At 38.0% G+C, this 18,708-nt stretch overlaps 1 protein-coding gene across 7 annotated transcripts in view; it reads left to right on the plus strand.

The window, feature by feature from the left end:
* LOC109917771 (protein tyrosine phosphatase type IVA 3-like) overlaps nt 1-18,708 on the plus strand; it is a 121,435-nt gene that overhangs the window by 43,751 nt on the left and 58,976 nt on the right. For 2 of the 7 annotated variants that reach the window (XM_048596101.1, XM_020517618.2), the window contains exon 1: nt 11,316-11,935. The exons of 3 other annotated variants lie outside the window; for them this stretch is intronic. The gene's annotated coding sequence lies outside the window, so the exon portion shown is untranslated. Of the gene's footprint in view, nt 1-11,310; nt 11,936-18,708 lie in introns of those variants that run through there. 2 more of the 7 variants (XM_048596102.1, XM_048596106.1) reach the window with 2 other exon arrangements.

The raw sequence follows: 18,708 nt of genomic DNA on the forward strand, positions 1-18,708 counted from the left end.
CCATTTCTGAAGAAGGGTCTAGGCCCGAAACGTCAGCCTTCCTCCTCTGCTGCTTGGCCTGCTGTGTTCATCCAGCTCTACACCTTGTTATCCCAGTTTTGAAGTGGCTTATTATAACTTTGAGTTTGTAAAGTGTTACACCCATCTGGCTAGTGATGATGCAAATGCACAATAATACATTACGATTTAATTTGTGGTAACATAATCTGCCTACAGTAAAAGAAGCTGTTGCAGCTTTCAACTCATGACCCAGAATACTGTTGTTCTGACGTATATTGTAAGATCCCCGCTTCCTCTTGTCTCCCTTAAAGGCCCCACTGATGTAAGCTATGGTCTTTGGGGAGGAGGTTCACAATAGAGCTGGTTTGCTTTACTATAAAAATTTGATCAGTTTCCTGCTTGGCTAGTAATACAATAGATCTGGCTGCTTGGATCTAAACTTCAGCCAGCAGGCCAAACTTCCTGCCCCGTGCTCACCATCCTGGCCTATTTCCCCTCCAGCTGTCTGGCCTTGATTTTTGGCTAGTATCCCAGAAGAATCTGTTCTGGGACTGAAAATTTCAATTGCAGCTGACAGGTGGAAATCAAACTAAAGATGATCATTATTGCCCAATTTTAAACAGGTAGAGTCTCCAGTAGTTTAGCAGAATTCTAAGAACTTTCTAAAAAAAAAACTAGTAACTTCTCAATCTGTGGGCTATCTATTTTCCATTGCACTTGTGTATCTGTATGCTAAGTCTGAAAGAGAATGTAAAGCTCAGATTGAGGAAAAATGTTAAAAAGATTTGATTGGATTTATATGAATGCAATGTTACATATTCAGCCAGTTATCTTTGTAGGTTATTTAATGCTTTAAAAAAAGTTACATTCCATGCACAGGAAACAATTCACGAAACAGTAAGGAATTGATGATCTAGGTGTTTTTGGCAGCCCACAACATGAACGAGTAAACAAATTTGTTCATGTTTGCCATTTAGAATTGGAGCTACAGTGATAGGTACTTTGCTGCTGCCAAGATGTATGAAAATAAAATTTCAACTGTCCCGTAAATATCAATTAGTGGGAGAGATTTCTATGCAAGTAAAACAGTGTAATTGGTCAGCTGGGCTAATGGGCCAAGGAGTGTCAGGTGGAGTTTAATTTAGATAAATGTGAGGCATTGCATTTTGGTAAGACCAACCAGGGCAGGCATATATGGTTAATGGAAGGGCCCTTGGGGAATGTCGCCAAACAAAGAGACCTCAGGGGTGCAGGTGCAAAGTTCCTTGAAAGTGAAGTTGCGGGTAGACAGGTTGGTGTAGAAAGTGTTTGGCATGCTTGCCTTCATTGATTAAAACATTGAGTGTAGGAGTTGGGATGGAATACTGCATACAATTCTGGTCGCCCTTCCATAGGAAAGATGTTAAACTTTGAGAAGTGCAGAAAAGATTTACAAGAATGTTGCTGGGATTGGAGGGATTGAATTTATAGGGAGAGGCTGACTAGGCTGGGGCTTTTTACCCTGGATTGTGGGACACTGAGGAGTGACCTTATAAAGGTTTATAAAATCAGAAGGGCATGGATAGGGTGAATAGCTAAGGTCTTTTTCTGAGGATGGGGGAGTCCAAAACTAGAAGGCATAGATTTAAGGTGAGAGGGGAAAGATTTAAAAGGGGCAACTTTTTTTCATGGATGATGGTGTGCCTGTGGAATGAACTGCTAGAGGAAGTGTTGGAGGTGGGTGCAATTTCAACATTTAAAATGTTCTGAGGAAGGGTCACCAGATCCGAAACGTCAACTCTGTTTTTTCGTTCACAGATGCTGCCAGACCTGCTGAGCTTTTCCAGCAACTTTGTTTTTGTTCCTGATTTACAACATCTGCAGTTCTTTTGGTTTTTACAACATTTAAAAGGCTTCTGGATGAGTATGTGAATAGGAAAGGTTTAGGGGGATGCAGGCCAAATGCTAGCAAATGGGACTAGGCTTGATGGGATGTCCAGTCAGCACGGACGAGTTGGACCAAATGGTTTGTTTTCATGCTGTATGACTCTGTGTCTAGTGTTAGAAAGATGCCTTATTTTTTGTATTATTGTTAATATTCACAGAGGACATACGTTTTGAAGAATTTTGCAAAAAGCAATCTGAGTTTTGTGTACATACCTAGAGTGGTTTCTTTAAAAGAGGTAATTGGAAGTTCACTGGAATTTGGAGTTTTTATTTTAAACAAAGCTTCCGAGAAATCGTTCGACTGTTGATAAATGATTGCTCTCCTATAGACCCTGGCATGGAGAGGTTTTGTTTCATTGAGCTGAGTTGGAGGAAAGCCTGCTAGGGACCAAATGCTCAGACAGGGTCTTACATTTCTGAAAGAAAGCCTTCCTACATCAGTTCAAAGTCAGGATGGAGGGTACCTTTCAAGTAATAGTATTTTCATGCATCTCCTGACCTTGTCCTTTTGGTGATAGAGATTACAGGTTTGGAACATACTGTTGGAAAGGCCTTGGTGAATCTCTGCAGTGCGTCTGTAGATGTACACAATGCTGCCACTGTACATTGGTATTGAAGGGAATGAATATTGAAGGTAGTGGACAATGTACAAATGAAGTGAGCTGCTTTAGTGGTGTCAACTTTCTTGAATATTGTTGGAGTAGCAAGTGGAGAGTTTTGTATCACAGTCCTGACTTGTACCTTGTATATGGATGGATATCGGGGAGATGGGAGGTGAGTTACTTGCTACAGATTTCCTAGCTTTTGACCTGCTCTTGTAGCTACCATATTGTTATAGCTAGTCCAGTTCAGTTTCTGATTAATGGTTATCCTAGAATGTTGATAGCTGGAGAATTCTATTACAATAATGCCATTGAATGTCAAAAGGGTGATAAGTTAGATTTTCTCTTGTTGGACATTGGACATTGGACACTGTCATTTGGGCATGAGTTAATTTGTTCCTTATTTGCTTAAGCCTGGATGTTGGCTTGGTCTTTCTGCATATTGGTATGAACTGTAGCAATTAATGCCTTCAAACCCCTTCTTTTTCCCCTAGTTTAATTGCTTTTTGCAAGAGCTGACTGAGTCACTGTGGGCTGAATAGACTCTTTGTCATGTAATTAAATAATGGAGTTGTAGTTTTGAAGGTGCTGAATTGAATCAGTTTGTCTCATTTTCTGCCCCTTTTTCAATCTCTTCAACTACATTAATTCTGAAGTTGATGAATAACTGATGTCAACTTTATAGCTCTATCATTCTTAGCTAGCCTCAAAAAGGACGATGAGTAGCCAAAATTCTCCATCAGATTTTCCCATCCCTTCTTGTAAGCATACGTTACAGGTTGGGAATTCAGTCAATTGATGGCTGATGAATTTTGACCTTGCTTTTCATTGTCATATTAAATATTGCTGTGTTGAACTTAACTAGGATTGAGTTAAGCAAGTTTTTAGGGAAAATAAATAATAAAAGCTAAACTTAAGTTGCTTGGACATAAATGATGTGGAATGTCTATTTAGTCATTCTATAATCCAATTCTTTTTTTTTTGCTTTATTTTCTTGCTTTAAATATCACTTTTTTTGGGTACGTTTTGTGACTTGTACCATGTCTGAAGTGGGATACTTGAAGCTCTGTGCAGTAGTCCAGTTGGCCTGAAGAAGTCATAGCAGACTTGAAACTTTTAATTGTTTCTCTCTCCATAGAAACAGCCAGACCTGCTGAGATTCTCCAGTACTCTGTTTGTTTCAGAATTCCAGCATTTGCAGTATTTTAGTTTTATTTCTAATGACTTATCCATTATCTTTTTTAAGTTCATAAATTAACTCTGTTATATTAGTCAGCATTTTGTGACATTGCACTTGGGATGTCAAGACCAAATATGTTCTAAAAGTAAATGGGATAAGTGGACAGGAGATTTTTGGGCTAGGGTATGTGCAGACAGTTTAGATCTCCTTTTAAACCTTCCATTATTGCTGGCACAACTTGGGTTTAACTAACAATCCGAAGAGATTTCAGGTTAACTCGGTGTTTTGAAGAAAGAAAACTTGTTAGAAATTACTTAACCTATCAAGTCCTACTGAATGTAAGCAGCTTTAACTACAAAAGGAGCTGACATTCAAAAGTATCTTTGAACAGGCTTTGCAAGGTGTTTAGTTGTATGGGATGCTTGATTCCTCCTGTGGCAAACGCTCAACAACAGCCAGTCTAATTGTTTAGTTAACTGCAAGTTCAGCTGGTTACATGATATTTGAGAGAGCAGTTCTTTAACCTGTTGTGCATCAACATAATTACAGAAGCAATATTGAGCTGAATCATGATTTAAAAACACTTCATTATTTGATGCAAAATCAGATAAGTGGTCTTTGTTATTATTACCTGTTTAAGTACATACGTGTTTTTGATTTCTTTGAAAGTTCAGAAACCGTGCATGTTAGTAGATATCATGAGTCACAGTGGAGGTAAGCAAATGTTTGCTTCCAACAGTGAAACATTAGAATGCGGACTGGTTCTTGGAATGTGACATCAGAAGTACTGACAATTAGGAAAATGCCTCTGTTTCACTTTGGACAGCAAATAATAAATGAATTGTTTTAATGAGTAATTTTTTTGACTTCTGAGTGGCAATATTTTGTTCACAATGTGTGTGTCTCATAGACAGAGGAAGAAATAGGTTTGCAAAAGGAATAATCCTAATAGCCCCTTGGGGATTATTTCTATTGGCCTAACAGTTACCTGTTGGTAATATATTTTACCAAGTCACAGAGTTGTTGAATTTCTTATTTTGATTTCAAATTCCAGAAGGAACAAAGTTCTTAGAAAATAAATAATAGGTAAATCAGTTGTGTTTTTATTAAGATGGATGGCTTTTGACTCTTAAATATCATTACGAGGTTACAGTTGTTGGAGCGCAATTTTCCATTCTATTTTTCCAATGAGAGAATGAGTTACTTTAGAATCCAAGCTAGAGCAGACAAAGATTAAAAAGCCATTATTGATTTTTTAAAGATGCTTGGTTTTTTTCCTTTTACTTGTAAGCATTTCGTACTTAGTGATGAGCAGTTATTTTCAGCCGTTCTCAGTAGGTTCGCGGGTAGTAATTTTCCTATTGCTTTCCTTGTCTTTGTTTTATGTATTTTTCATGCCTGATTTGTAATGGTTTTTGTCACCTCCCCAACAACGTGAGGGAATGTAAATGTTGGACTTGTGCTACTATATTTGATTAATATCGTCATTGGCGGTCCCTCGCAGACGAGGATAACTCTCTCCACTCAGGATGAGTCCATAAATGGCTGTACAGACCGATGGGGCTTCTGCAGGCTCTGTTACATTTGGGGCAGATGGTGGTCCCGGGAAGAGGTGGGTGAGACGTTGGTGTAGCAGCATGCTCCTTTTACTTTTTTTGCCTGCCTTCCGCTGTTTCCTGATGGCAAGTGTCAAGGTGCTTTGTGTCTTCTCGGATGCTCCCCCTCCACTTTTTGGACGGTTTTGGGACAGTGATTCCCAGGTGTCTGTGGGAAAGCCACACTTCAACAGTGAGGCCTTCGTGGTATACCTAAAGCGCTGCATCTGTCCACCTGGGGCTGGCCTTCCATTTCGAAGCTGGGAGTAGAGCACCTACTTGGGAGTCTTGTGTTGGTCATGCGGACTGGAAGTGTCTGCTGTAGACAGCATATATCTCGGAGCCATTTAGGAAGGTGGGAACCTCCACGGCTCTGAACTTATCTTGTTATCAGATCTGATGTTGTTCTTGAGTACCCTTTTCCTCAAGAAGCCAAAGCCTGCACTAGCACGCTGGAGACTATGCTGGATCTTTTCGTGAATTGCTGCTGTGGCCAACAGGACACTCCCAAGGTATGGAAGTGGTTAACATTCCTCTAAGGTCTCCCCATGGACCTTGACGATTAGGGGTTCACTCCACATTGCTGGGCCAGGTTTTAGGGGACCTTCATCTTGGGGACGTTCAGATTAACATCTTCGGAAATCGTATAAGAATAAATATTTACCACTTTGAAGAATATACCAAAAATAAGAGACAGAGCAAGTAGTGACTAGCAGTGTAACTAGCTTAATAAAGGTTTAGTTCAAGGTTAAAACTAAATACTACGGATGCTGGAAAACTGAAATAAAACAGAAAATACTGGAGAAACTTGAGAATGCCAGCATCTGTGGAGGGAGGGAAACAGAATTAACGTTTCAAGTCTGATATGATCCATGCAAGACTCCCAAGGGCACTTGCAATAAATATAAATTCCAAAACCACACTGACTATGAGATCCTGGTGATGGGTGTTGGAATATGGTGTTCTTCTTATTGGTCCTAAAGCTATCTGTCAAACATGCTGACCTACAATGACCAGCAATGTTACTCCTGGATTCTTGAGACTGGAAGACATAGGAACAGAAGTAGGCTCTACCTTGCTAATTATCTCTTCAAAGAAATAAATCTGTCAGACATGATTTCCCCTTCATGATGCATTGCAGACTCTGCTTAATTATGTTGTGTGTTTCTAAATGTTCAGTTATTACATCCTTTATAATAACACAAATTTTCCCAATTAGATGTTAAGCTAACTGATCTATAGTTACCTGCATTTTGTTTGTCTCCCTTTTTAAATAAGTGTTACATTGGCAGTTTTCCAATCCTCTGGGACTTTCCCAAAATCTAAGCATTCTCAGAAGATTGCTGCCAGTGCATATTCTATCTTGTAGCCACCTCCTTTAAAATCCTAGTAAACAACCCATCAGGTCTAAGGGACTTGCCTATTAGTTTTGGTAGTACTTTTTCTCTAGTGATATACATTATATTTATTTCACCTCAGTCACTATTATTTAGTACATATTTTTGGAATGCTGTTAGTGTCTTCTACTGTGAAGACTGCAAAGTATTTGTTCAACTGTTCTGGCACTTTCTGATTCCCTATTATAATTTCCCCAGCCTCGGACTCCCGGGCCTAGGTTTACTGTTACCTTTTTCTTCCTTTTCACATAATTGTAAGTGACAGCAAGATCTTCTTCAATGTTCTCCTGTTATTCCTTATCCTGTCCCAAAACCTATTATCCTGTGATCTCACATTGATTTGTGGTTGTTCACAGACCTATGTAGAGGACCCCAAATTGTGCCAACTAAAGAGCTGAGCAACGTAGAGCTGGTGAAGCTTTCTGGAATAAGCATTGAAAACTCTCTCTGGAGAGATCCAAGCCTGAGAGATGCTGTGGCAAACAATCTGCTAAGTTAGGATAAGTCAAAGAAAGGGGAAATGAGAAACAAATGAAGTTGGATTTAAGATAGATAACGGAGTCAAAGGAGTATAATGGAAAAGGCAGTTTCCTAGAAATCTATAAAACGTTTGAAGGTTTTGATGTGAAACCAGAGTCAATCATGAAACATTGCACTGAAGACGTTGTTTTCCTTTATAACTCTAAACCATACTTGTGTCCAAGATAATTTAACAGTAAGAATGCTCTTGTACTGTGTAGTAATGTTATTATTGCAGTCACATCATTATACCTCTTGAATATTCCTTTTGAATATTTGTTTGTTTTTTGTTGCTTTGAACGGTTTTAAAAATAAAGTTTTCATTCGGCTGAGGGAGTTTTTCTCCCCTTGGCATTGTTTTGTCTGTCTTAAGGCTAGTGTATTGAATATTGCGGTTGCATACAAATGAGTTTATTTCTGAGTGAAGAATCAATACAGTGTGGAGCTAGAGGAACACAGCAGGTCAGGCAGCATCAGAAGAGCCTGATTTCTGGTCAGGGCCCTCCTTCAGGGCTTAATAAAGAGTCCTGACTCAACGTCAACTTTCCTGCTCCTCTACTACTTGACCTGCTATATTCCTTCAGCTATGCACTGTATCGACGCTGATTTCCAGCATCTGCAGTTCTTGCTATCTCCTATTTCTGAGTGAAACTGGCCACTCCCTGCTAAGTGACAGAAAACCACACAGCCTTAAGTCATCAGCTGTGTGGGATAATAAAGGACAACTTTTCAAGGGTGAAACAAAAGGCAGGCTTTGAATTTGAGTGCTTATCCAGATGAGTCCTACAGCATATTCTTTATGCCTGCCTGCATTGTATTGTATACTCTAAAATCTCTTGCTGTCACAACCGTACAATTCTGATATTATAGATTTGTAAAGAAATTTCTGAACATTATTATTATTGTAAAATTAGTAACTTGGAAAGAAAACCTCTAATTTAAGTTTTGAAAGTCCTTTCAAGTTGAAGTCATAGCAGACAACCATCTGTAACATTGGGCAGTTTCAAAGCCAATTGTCATCTCAACATCAACCAAAGGAGATATTTAGAGTTTAATTAACCCCTGCTAACAAAATATAACCTTGTAAAGGTATGAGAATTTAAAGCCTTTGGAAGAATGAGAGACCAAAATGACTTCGATGTTATTAACTTTACCTGCTTGAACAACACTTCATTCTCGCTTCAGATGTGTTAACTTATGTTCCCTCCAAGATGTGTGCTTGCACAGTTGCTTGAAGGGGCTGTGCTCACCAATTGGCATGTGGATGCATTGACTTCTGATTCCAGAAGTCGTTGCAGCACATGGACCTAGGAGGGTTGCACAGCAACAGAAAAAATTAGAGGGAACAGAGCCGATTTAAAACAGGTTATGAAACCTATTTAGTACAGAATCCCTTCTCAAAATCCTGAGAGACATAATAGAGAGCGTTCTCATGCAAAATGAACATAAGAAGGATGACGCATAGCAATCAACGTCACTCTGCTAAATGTGACCAGGGAACCTGTAAGTATCATACAATAGACCTAGGGAGGAACGTAAATCCTATCTTTCAGACGCTATGTTGATCTGTACAGGCAGACAGTAACCGTTCAGCTCCAGAAGTAGTCATAGCTGTTGAATCCAACTTTCGAGTTTCATTCTCTTCACGCTCAAAGCGAAACTTGAAGATGTAATTGGCATGCAAAGATCTTACCTTCATCTATAGATGTTAACCTTAATCTACTTTTAAGTATTGTAGATACATTTTAGCTGATAACCTTAACCTTATCACTTGTACTCGGATAACTGCAATATTTTTTCAATCATCTAACCTTCATTGTGTCGAAGACTAAAGCTTTGCAGCTAGCATTTTTTAAAAAGTTGCAATATTCGATCTGAAAATGGACTATTCACAAGACTATCCAATTTCTTTGTTCGTGGACTACCCTAAAGACACCTGATTTGTAGTTGTAATATTTGCAATCAAATGATTGAACGCTGAAAGGAATAAGACTGTTTTATTTTAACTGTGCTAGATCTTCCTTGATTTATGTTGAAGTAGGTGGTGGCAATATTTAGGTATTGCAGATGCATGAGATTAATGCATTCAGATTCTTGTAATATCTGAGATAACACTGTGTAGAGCTGGATGAACACCGCAGGCCAAGCAGCGTCAGAGGAGCAGAAAGGCTGACGTTTTGAGCCTAGACCCTCCTTCAGAAAAAATCTGCTTTTTTTTTTTACGTAAACTGTCTCTACATTCCTTCCTTTTTTCAAAAACATGAATTCCATTCCAATGCACAAATGAGGCATGCGAGTCATTTTTGTTTACCCCACTCTACATTTATTGCTGTGTGCGCCTTAAAACCAGGAACAGACTGGCCCTGACCATATCTGGTTTACTTGTGGAAGCTGTATAATAATTGATGGGGTATCATAACTTAAAATAGCTTTTCCTTACCATGGTACTGGTAGCCAATTGTGATATGCTTATTGTATATTAGGGTGTGTGTTTGTGCATGTGTTATGTATAAAGACATAAATAAATGACATGAACTTCCTTGGCTGCCAGGAAAATAGTGCTGCTAATGCTTTTATTGGCTGTCCCAAACTGATGCCTTGCAGAATAACACATTTGTGGAATGCTTTTTTTGAAGTGCTCAATCAAATAATTTTAAGGAGATGTTGTCTTGAATTGGAGAAAATTAAAATGTATTATTAACTTGGTTTTCCAAGTGTTAATGAGCACTGAGCTACAGGCAATCTGAAGTATGCCCTGGTACTCTAGTGCAGGTTTTAAAAATTACTAATTCTTTGAGTATGGATGTTGCTGGTGAGGCGTTCCAAGTTGCTATCTTGAGCTGTTATATTTTGAGTGAAACTGTGTGATGGGGCAGTTGAGAATCCAGGAAGTTGACTTGGGATTGAATGGGTAAGAAAGGCAGGTTTTGTTTCTTAAAAGACGTTCACAACTTGACAGCTTTATGGGTACATGTTTGATTCTGCCGTGTGCCCTCATGATCATATTCATGAAAACATATTGCATTTGTATTTATGCAACTTCTTATGACGACCCAAAGAAACCGAGCTTCATTCATAGTTTAGAGCAGTTTGATAAGAACCTATCTTGAAGCTGTGAATTATTTTTATATAGCTTATTTTTGCTTTACATTTTCCTTCTTTTCCGAAAACCACAACTTCCCTATTGAGACGCAAATAGCGTACAAATCATTCTATTGAACTTGCTGTCCATTACAATAATGGTCAACATAATGCCCTTATGTGCAGTAAACTTACGTAGATAAGAAAACGCTCTTGCTGTGTTTAGGTTAGCTTTGACGTTTCTCAACAGAACCACCAGATGGAGTGAATGAGAAACATGTGAACCAGTCTGAAGATTGCAGCCATGAATGTGTTTCTGAAGTTCAATTACACAATGAAAAGAAATAATTTGAAGCATCCAAATGAAGATTAATGCATGTTTAATTGTGCTGCCCATGTTCTGTTGCAAAATAAAACCCAAAAAGGAAATATAGGTACATTTTGCTTTGCAGATAGCTGACAATAGAATTGTTGAAATGCATGAAGAGTTACCTTTTTAAGTGGAACAGTTTCCTTTTGTTTTCCGAAAAAATAGCCTGATTGACGCTAGAAAATTTAACGCTAGAAAATTTAATATTTATTGGAATCATCATTTTTCATTTATGAATGAGCTTGCCAGCTGAGTTTTTATTTGGTGACCTGTTGATACCTTGAGGCATTGCAGAAGCACTGCAACAGAAATGAACGTCTTAGTTCACAACTTTCAAACCACTCCTGTTAAGCCTACAAGAATATTGCCATTGGTGCTGTTGAATCTACCATATGATTTGAGGGGAATCGGTTGCACTCGTTGCTGCTAAGCCCTTCTGAAGAGGGATGGGCAATCCAAGTTACAAATTTTTTGTAAGGGAATTGTATATTATAAATAAAAATGATACCTAAATCCACTTTCTAATTGCTTCTAAATGTACTTTCCCAACTAGTTTAGTAGTTGATTAAATCCCAGGTTTCCTTTTAATGAAAGGTTGAATCTGTCCAAATCAATGTAAAGTTCCGGTCATTGTCCTCCCTATTTCTGTATTTCTGTGAAATGGGTGTGTGAACTTCTTTTTCTGATTTGTTGAATGACACACTTCAGAACTTGTACCAAAATGAATAACATTCTGTTCTGTTGAAAAGGGTTGGTCTGCTCCAGGTGCTGGCATTAGCCCAGAGCAACAAGACCTAATAGATTTGTTCTACAGCCAACTGGCTGTTCAGTTCCCCACTGAGGCGGCCTCTTTTTTTTCTCTCTCTCCCTCTCTCCCTAAGTTGTCATTTAGAATTGATAATTGGACACAGACTTTGCAGAGGCAAACATCGAATTGCAGGAAGTGCATCTTTTGGGCTTTCTCTTAAAGTAAGGGAAAAGTCTGGAGCATTCGGATGAGTTGAGACAGGGAAAGAACGACTTATTGCAGCTGTGCAGTGTGTTTCTGTCAATTTTGGCTGGTTTGCCAGATGAGGTATTTGTATGTTTCTTGTGCACATGTAATTTATGATAAGTTTTTTTGAAAACCACATTGTTTATGTTCAACTTGTCAAAGCAAAAAATTTTGGGAAAAAATGTGAATACTTCTTCGAGGGGAGACTCCAAGGAAATGCCAGCAGGATTTTACGGCTTTTGAGCAGGAAGTAACCACATTTTGCCACTCAGTAAGTTTCATTTCTGTTCTCTATTTAAAACACATGGCTAAGTGTATTTTCTGTTAAAAATTGGTGTTGGACACAGAATCTGTCTGAATTCTAAATGAAAGATTGAACTGTTGAGATTCCATACTATAATTGACATTAGTAAACTATTAAGGTACACGCGCTGGATGCCTGTCACCAGTTCCTAAACTACATGCTGGTTGTTCTGCTCAGCCGTCCTCTCTTCCGACTTTTTAAAAGACATGACAAATAAAACAACTGTACAAGATAAAAGTAGTTCTTTAAGTATTATTGTATGTACTTATTAAATTCCTGTAGTTTTATTGCATTTCAAATTGGACAGAAGCAAAGGATAGTTTGTTGAAAATGCACATATAGTATCTTTGTATGCATGTATATGTTATTGTTTAAAAATATTTGCAAACTTTGTCTTGAAGCATGACTTACCTGTTGTAAAATTTGTGTTGCTTGTGAGGAATAGCGCTTTGTTCTTTCTCTGCCCAAAACCATATGCTTCAGTAATAGGTAATACCCATTTTTTTCAGCTCATTTAACACATTAGGGGTACCAATGGAGCGTATGTATATATGTCACTTTACTTTATGAAATATGAGAAATTGCCAAGATAATCCTTACATGTATTTTCTTTAACTTTAGTGCATTATAATACCTATTGATTGTAATTTTCATTCATTATAAATCAGCTTCCAAGGAAAGTACAGTGCACTAATCCTGAGGTGAGGCACAGTTGAAATATTTTCAAATTGCCTGTTTCAGAAATCACTCTAACCTTCATTAAAAGCAAAATACTGTGGATGCTAGAAATGTGAAACAAACACAGAATGGTGTAGAAATTTGGCAGGTCTGGCAGTTTCTGTGGAGACAAAAAGTTAACATTTCAAGTTCAGTATAACTCCTGTTCATTCTGAAAATTTTATTCCCTTTGACTATGCGGGACCGTCTTTGTGAAATCAATTTGGACATTACTGGTACCTAGAACTATTTGTCAATCTATATTTTTATATAGAATCATAACCTTTCAAAACATTGTATAAGCTTTTTGTTTTTTTGACGTTGGCACTCAAGTGATAACTGAATCAGCATGTATAAATGATAGGGATAGAAAAGCCCAAACAGTTTTTAAGTTTTAGTTTCAAGAGATTTTATTGGGCAGAACCCAGTCATTCAGGTTAACTGGCCCAAACTAATGTTTACGCTTCGGTGAGCGTTGGGACCTATAGGATGTATCATAAGTTCCTTTATGCTAATGCAAATTCATATCCTCCTGTCTTTCTTTAATTGGTTTATTTTGAGGTAATGTGCAACACTTGCTGTGTATTTACCAGAGAATATTTTAAGATGTCTGAAATAAAGTGGGCTCCAGTGTTTGGGCTTCTTGCTGTTGCCACCTGTTGTATTGGATCAGTCTTTATCGTCTGCACCTTCTTAAATATTTGTTCAGTTTTGGGTATCGCACAAAAATGCATCGCTGTAAGTAAACTTTGTCTACAATCTTGAGATGTCAGTATAATCCCAAAATTCACTACTCTTGAATTCTACACACATTTTATTTGCCACAATAGTCTAATCACAGAATTGTTATAGCAAAGAATGAGGCCATTTGTCCCAACTGTCTGCACCAGTTTTCTGTGAATTTTAATTTGGTGCACATTTCCTGCCTTTTCCCTGTAATTCAGTCTGGACATTAAAATGATTATTCAGTTAGTTCCAGATTTATTTCATTTGAAGTTCCTCCTTCCCATTCATAGTATACAAATCATGTTACTTGTCAACTAGTGTGCAAATCTGTAGGATATTATCAGGTTAATTAAATTCACAGCTACCCATGGTAGAATATGAACTAAAAATTACTAGACTAGAACTAAAACTGTTATACTACTGGGTTTCAGGATTGGAGGAGCAAGATCATGAAGAGAAATAAAATTTTTCATTTTGAATCATTGTGTGGTTTGGGCATTGAAGGAGGGGAAGTCTTTATAGACCAATAGAAATGGGGTGAACAGGACTTAATGGACGATAATCTATGGGCAGCAGAATTCAGGTGAATTTGATTTCACAAATACAAAACCAGGCAGGCAAGTATTGGAATGATCAAACCTAGGGAAAACTGACATGGACAAGAATTTAGGTGGTTCAGCCAAGTTAAGGGTGGAGTTGAGCAATGTTATGGAGTTGGAAAGGGCAGGTTTTTTAATGTAGGCAGTATGGATCTGGGGTTTGATGGGCATCCTGTAGTTTTGATCAATCTAGTTTAGTCTGAAACAGTTAATGAAAAAGGTGGAGTTTGTATTACGATCCTAGTAATTTTTATCACCATTTGCCCCTCTTTGAGAAGTGTTTTTATTTCGAACATTGATCTGCTGATATACAGGGATGATTGCTTTTTCTAGCTGACGTGAAAGACAACAATAATCTATTCGGTCCTAGGAAGTTAATACTGAAAAAATAATTATAACAAAAACAGAAATTGCTGGAAAAACTAGCAATTCATTCTGAAGAAAGGTCACTGGAACCCACTGTTAACTCTGCTTTCTCTCCACATACATTGCCAGACCTGCTGACTTTTTCTAGCAATTTCTATTTTTGTTTCTGATTTCCAACACCTGCAGTTTTTTAAAATAACATTTATACACTATTTGCATTGTTTTCTTGTATAGCTTTCCTGCTTATCTAAAAACTTAAAATGTACATTTTTATGATGCATGCGCACCTATGAAAATACAAGCATATCTTCTGAGGTTGCTAACCGTATGCCATAGTACCAAGTTTTAAAAAAAATTAAACTGTGCAGTGTATGCTAGGTAATTAAAGATGTTGTCATTAAATTTAATTAGCTGGTGACCAATTCGCTTGAAGACTGCATGGTAGTGAAGCAGTTAATATTTGTTGGAAAAGGATTGGAGATGAAGTGGGTTACCTAGAAAAGATATGTAATGTGCACTTAAAAACAATTAACCCTTAATATTAGTCATGCGTACACTGTCTGAATGGAATAATTAAATTGCCCAGCACTTTTTAATGCAGTTTTGTTGCAGTGCCATTCTCTGTAAGATAAAGAAAAGGCACTGTAATTTTCTTATTATTCTTTCATGGAATGTGTGTATTACTGGTCAGATCAGCTATGTTGCTGATCCCTAAATGCCTGTGAACTGAGTGATTTGGGAGGCCGTTTCAGAGAGTTAAGATTCAAGCACATTGCTGTTTTTCTGGAGTTGCGTGTATGCCAGGCCAGATAGGGTTGGCAGATTTCTAAATCTTTCAACTTCCTATTCACCCACACCATTGAATTCACTTACTCCATACTAGCTCCTGTTTATGAAATGCTGAGATTTTCTGTTCTTGTTTTCATAACCCTTCATTTCCATGGCCTTCCTCTGTCTAACATCATTCAGTCCTCGGATTATGAACAAAAACAAAGTTGCTGGAAAAGCTCAGCAGGTCTGGCAGTATCTATGAAGGGGAAAAAAGAGACCTAACATTATGGGTCCAGTGACCATTCCTCAGAATTGTTAGTCCTCAGTCCTCAGATTATGTGCTTCTCTCCATTTCTGGCACATCATCAATTTTAATTGCTCTTTGGTGATTGCTCCTTCGAATACTAACACACATAACGTCTTCACCCCTTTAATTCTTTCCTCCTTTAAACTATCCTTGAAATCTACCACTTTTATCCTGTTTTGGTCATCTGCCTGTCCATCTCCTTATATTGTTGATGTCAAGTTTGTGAAAGCTCCTGTGAACTGCTTTGGTATGTTATAGAACATGAAATACACATTGCATTTATCCATAAAGATATAGAAAATTAACAAACATTTGAATTGAGAGCAGAAATAGACCATTTGGCCCTTCAAGCCTGCTTTGCAATGCAATAAGATCGTGGCTGATCTGTTAGCATTTCAAAATCTACATTCATATCTACCCCTGATGACCTTTTTAGGTTCCTTTGCCTAATGAGAATCTGTTTACCTCTGCCTTAAAATTATTCAATGAACCTGTTTCTACCATCTTCTAAGAGAAAACAATTCTAATCATCTCTGTCCTAAAAAGGAAACCCCTAATTTTAAAACAGCGCCCCCTAGTTTCCTCTCGTGGGGAAACTTCCTTTCCACATCCATCTTGTTGAGACCATTCAGAATCTTATTCACATCAATCAGGTCACCTTTCGTTTTACTAAATTTTAATGGAGACAAACCCAGGCTATGCAATGTTTCTTAATTTTAAAAAAAACACCATTCATTCCTGGTATTAATCTAGTAAACTTCTCTGAACTTCCTCCAATGCATTTACATCCTTTGTTAAATAGAGACCAAAATTGCACATGGTATTTGAAATATCTCATCAATGCCCTGTATGTATAATATTCTTACATTTATATTCACTGCCTCTCATAATAAAGGATAGCACCCCATTTATCACCTTGATTATGTGCAATATCTGCATACAACTTTTATTTGACTTGGGCACTGAACCACCTAGATCCCTCTGCACCTCAGATTTCAGTCGTACTCCCTTTAGTTAAATTTCTTCCTGCCAAACTGAACAACTTCACATTTTTCCTTGTTATACTCCATCTTCCGAACTGTTGTCCACTCACTCAGCTTATCTATATGCATCTGCAAATACCTTAAACCTTCAATATATTTTGCCATCTTTTATATCAGCTGTGAATTTAGCTATCATATTCTTGTTCACCTCATCTAAGTCATTAGATATAAATTGTAAAAAAAAATGTTGGAGCCTCACTGCCGACCCCTGAAGGTCTCCACTTTTCACACCCTGCCAACCTGAAAAAGACGCATTTATACATGCTGTTTCTTGACTGCCATCCAATTATCTTTTCATGCAAATACTTAACACCTACACCATGACCTCTAATTTTCTATATTCGCCTTTCGTGAGGCACCTTCTCAAATGCCTTCTGGAAACAAAGCAAATGTAACGTGCGAGTACAATAATGTAGCGATAATGATACCAACCTAATGATCCAGAGAACCTGTACTAAATCTCATTCTAATGGTTTGAGAAGTTGAATTACACTATATTTTGCACATGCTATCCATATAAGTGACTTTGGAGTTTTCAGATTACTTTAAAAGCACAACTGGTTCTCTAAGGAAACCTGTCCTTGTCCAGTCTGACCTAAAGTTAACTTTAGTTGCACAGCTGCACAGTCAGCTCTTAGCTGCCTTTAGAATGTCCTTCTTAGAATGCAGTTATTCAGTCCAAAATGGAATGGATAATAAATGCAAACCCTGCCCGCAAAGCTGCATCCCAGGAACTAATTAGCAAATGTGTTGTGATTTGAGACCAAGACCAGTCTAAATCTCGGTTTGAAGCCATTAGAAGCTATTTTTCATTTGTCATTATTTATGTGTTGTGATGTTTTTAATTGCAATGAAATATTTTTGAATAATAGAAATATAGCAATTTTCTAAAAGGATATTTAGCTCAAAAGGAATGTGATGTTTACAACATATAGACAATTGCTTTAAAAAGAAAATATCTGCAACAGAAAACAGAACTAGCTTTGAAGGGCCTGTGAACTTGATGAAATTTGTCCTGCACTAAATTTGTTAAGTATTTTATGGATAGAATCGTGAAAATTGGATTTATATTATTGAAGTAGTATTTTATCATCATCAACATTATTTTTGCCGGTTGTGAGCGTTACAGACTTTATGTATTGCTTGTTATTTATTGCTTGACTTGTGTTTTTTAAGACCATGAGGATCAGAAGCAAGACATTTGGTCTATTGAGTTGCTCTGTAATTCAGTGAGATCATGGCTGATCTGATTTTCAACTTCACTTTCCTGCCTTTTCCTCCTATATAACCCTTGATTCCCTTGCTGATGTAAAAATCTATCTCGGCCTTGAATATCCTTGACAATCCAACCTTGACAGTGCTCCACGCTATAGAATTTCACAGATTCACTACCCTCGGAAGAAATTCCTCTTCCTCACTGCCTTTGCCCTATATCTCTCAATGCCTATGACAAACAAAAAGAAACTATCAATGACAATTTTAAAATTGACATTAAATCAGTTGTTAGTTCTCACTTGTGGAAGAAAAAAATGGGCCAAATGCAGGCAAATGGGAAACCTAGGCATGGATGAGTTGGGCTGAAAGGCCTGCTTCTGTGACTCTTAGAATCACTACAGTGCAAGAAGTTGAGTCTGCAGTGACCCTCCGAAGAACATCCCACCCAGACCTGGCGAGCAATCCTATCCCTGTAACCTCGCATTTACCATGGCTAATCCACGTAGTATGTGCTTCCCTGGACACTACAACGCAATTTAGGATGGCTAGTCCACCTAACCTGCTCATCTTTGAACTTCCATCAATCTTGGTCTAAAGAAGTGTTTATTAATTTGACTCCTGCAAGAACGGCATTTTTTTTTGGCTATGCCCCCTAGGTGTAAAGTCCCCACTGAGCAAAAACAGTTATTACAGTTAGCAGAAACTAACAGAAAATATATCAGAGACAACAAGGTGCAGAGCTGGATGAACACAGCAGGCCAAGCAGCATCATAGGAGCAGAGAGGCTGACGTTTCGGGCCTAGACCCTTCATCAGAAAAGGGGGAGGGGAAGTGGGTTTTGAAATAAATAGGGAGAGAGTGGGAGGCGGATAGAAGAGGGATAGAGGAGAGGATAGGTGGAGAGGAAACAAACAGTTCGAAGAGGCGGGGATGGAGCCAGTAAAGGTGAGTGTAGGTAGGGAGTTGGGAAGGGGATAGGTCAGTCCAGGGAGGACG

The sequence above is a fragment of the Rhincodon typus genome, chromosome 4, assembly GCF_021869965.1.
Source record: "Rhincodon typus isolate 14 chromosome 4, sRhiTyp1.1, whole genome shotgun sequence".
In the NCBI taxonomy this organism is placed as follows: Eukaryota; Metazoa; Chordata; class Chondrichthyes; order Orectolobiformes; family Rhincodontidae; genus Rhincodon; species Rhincodon typus.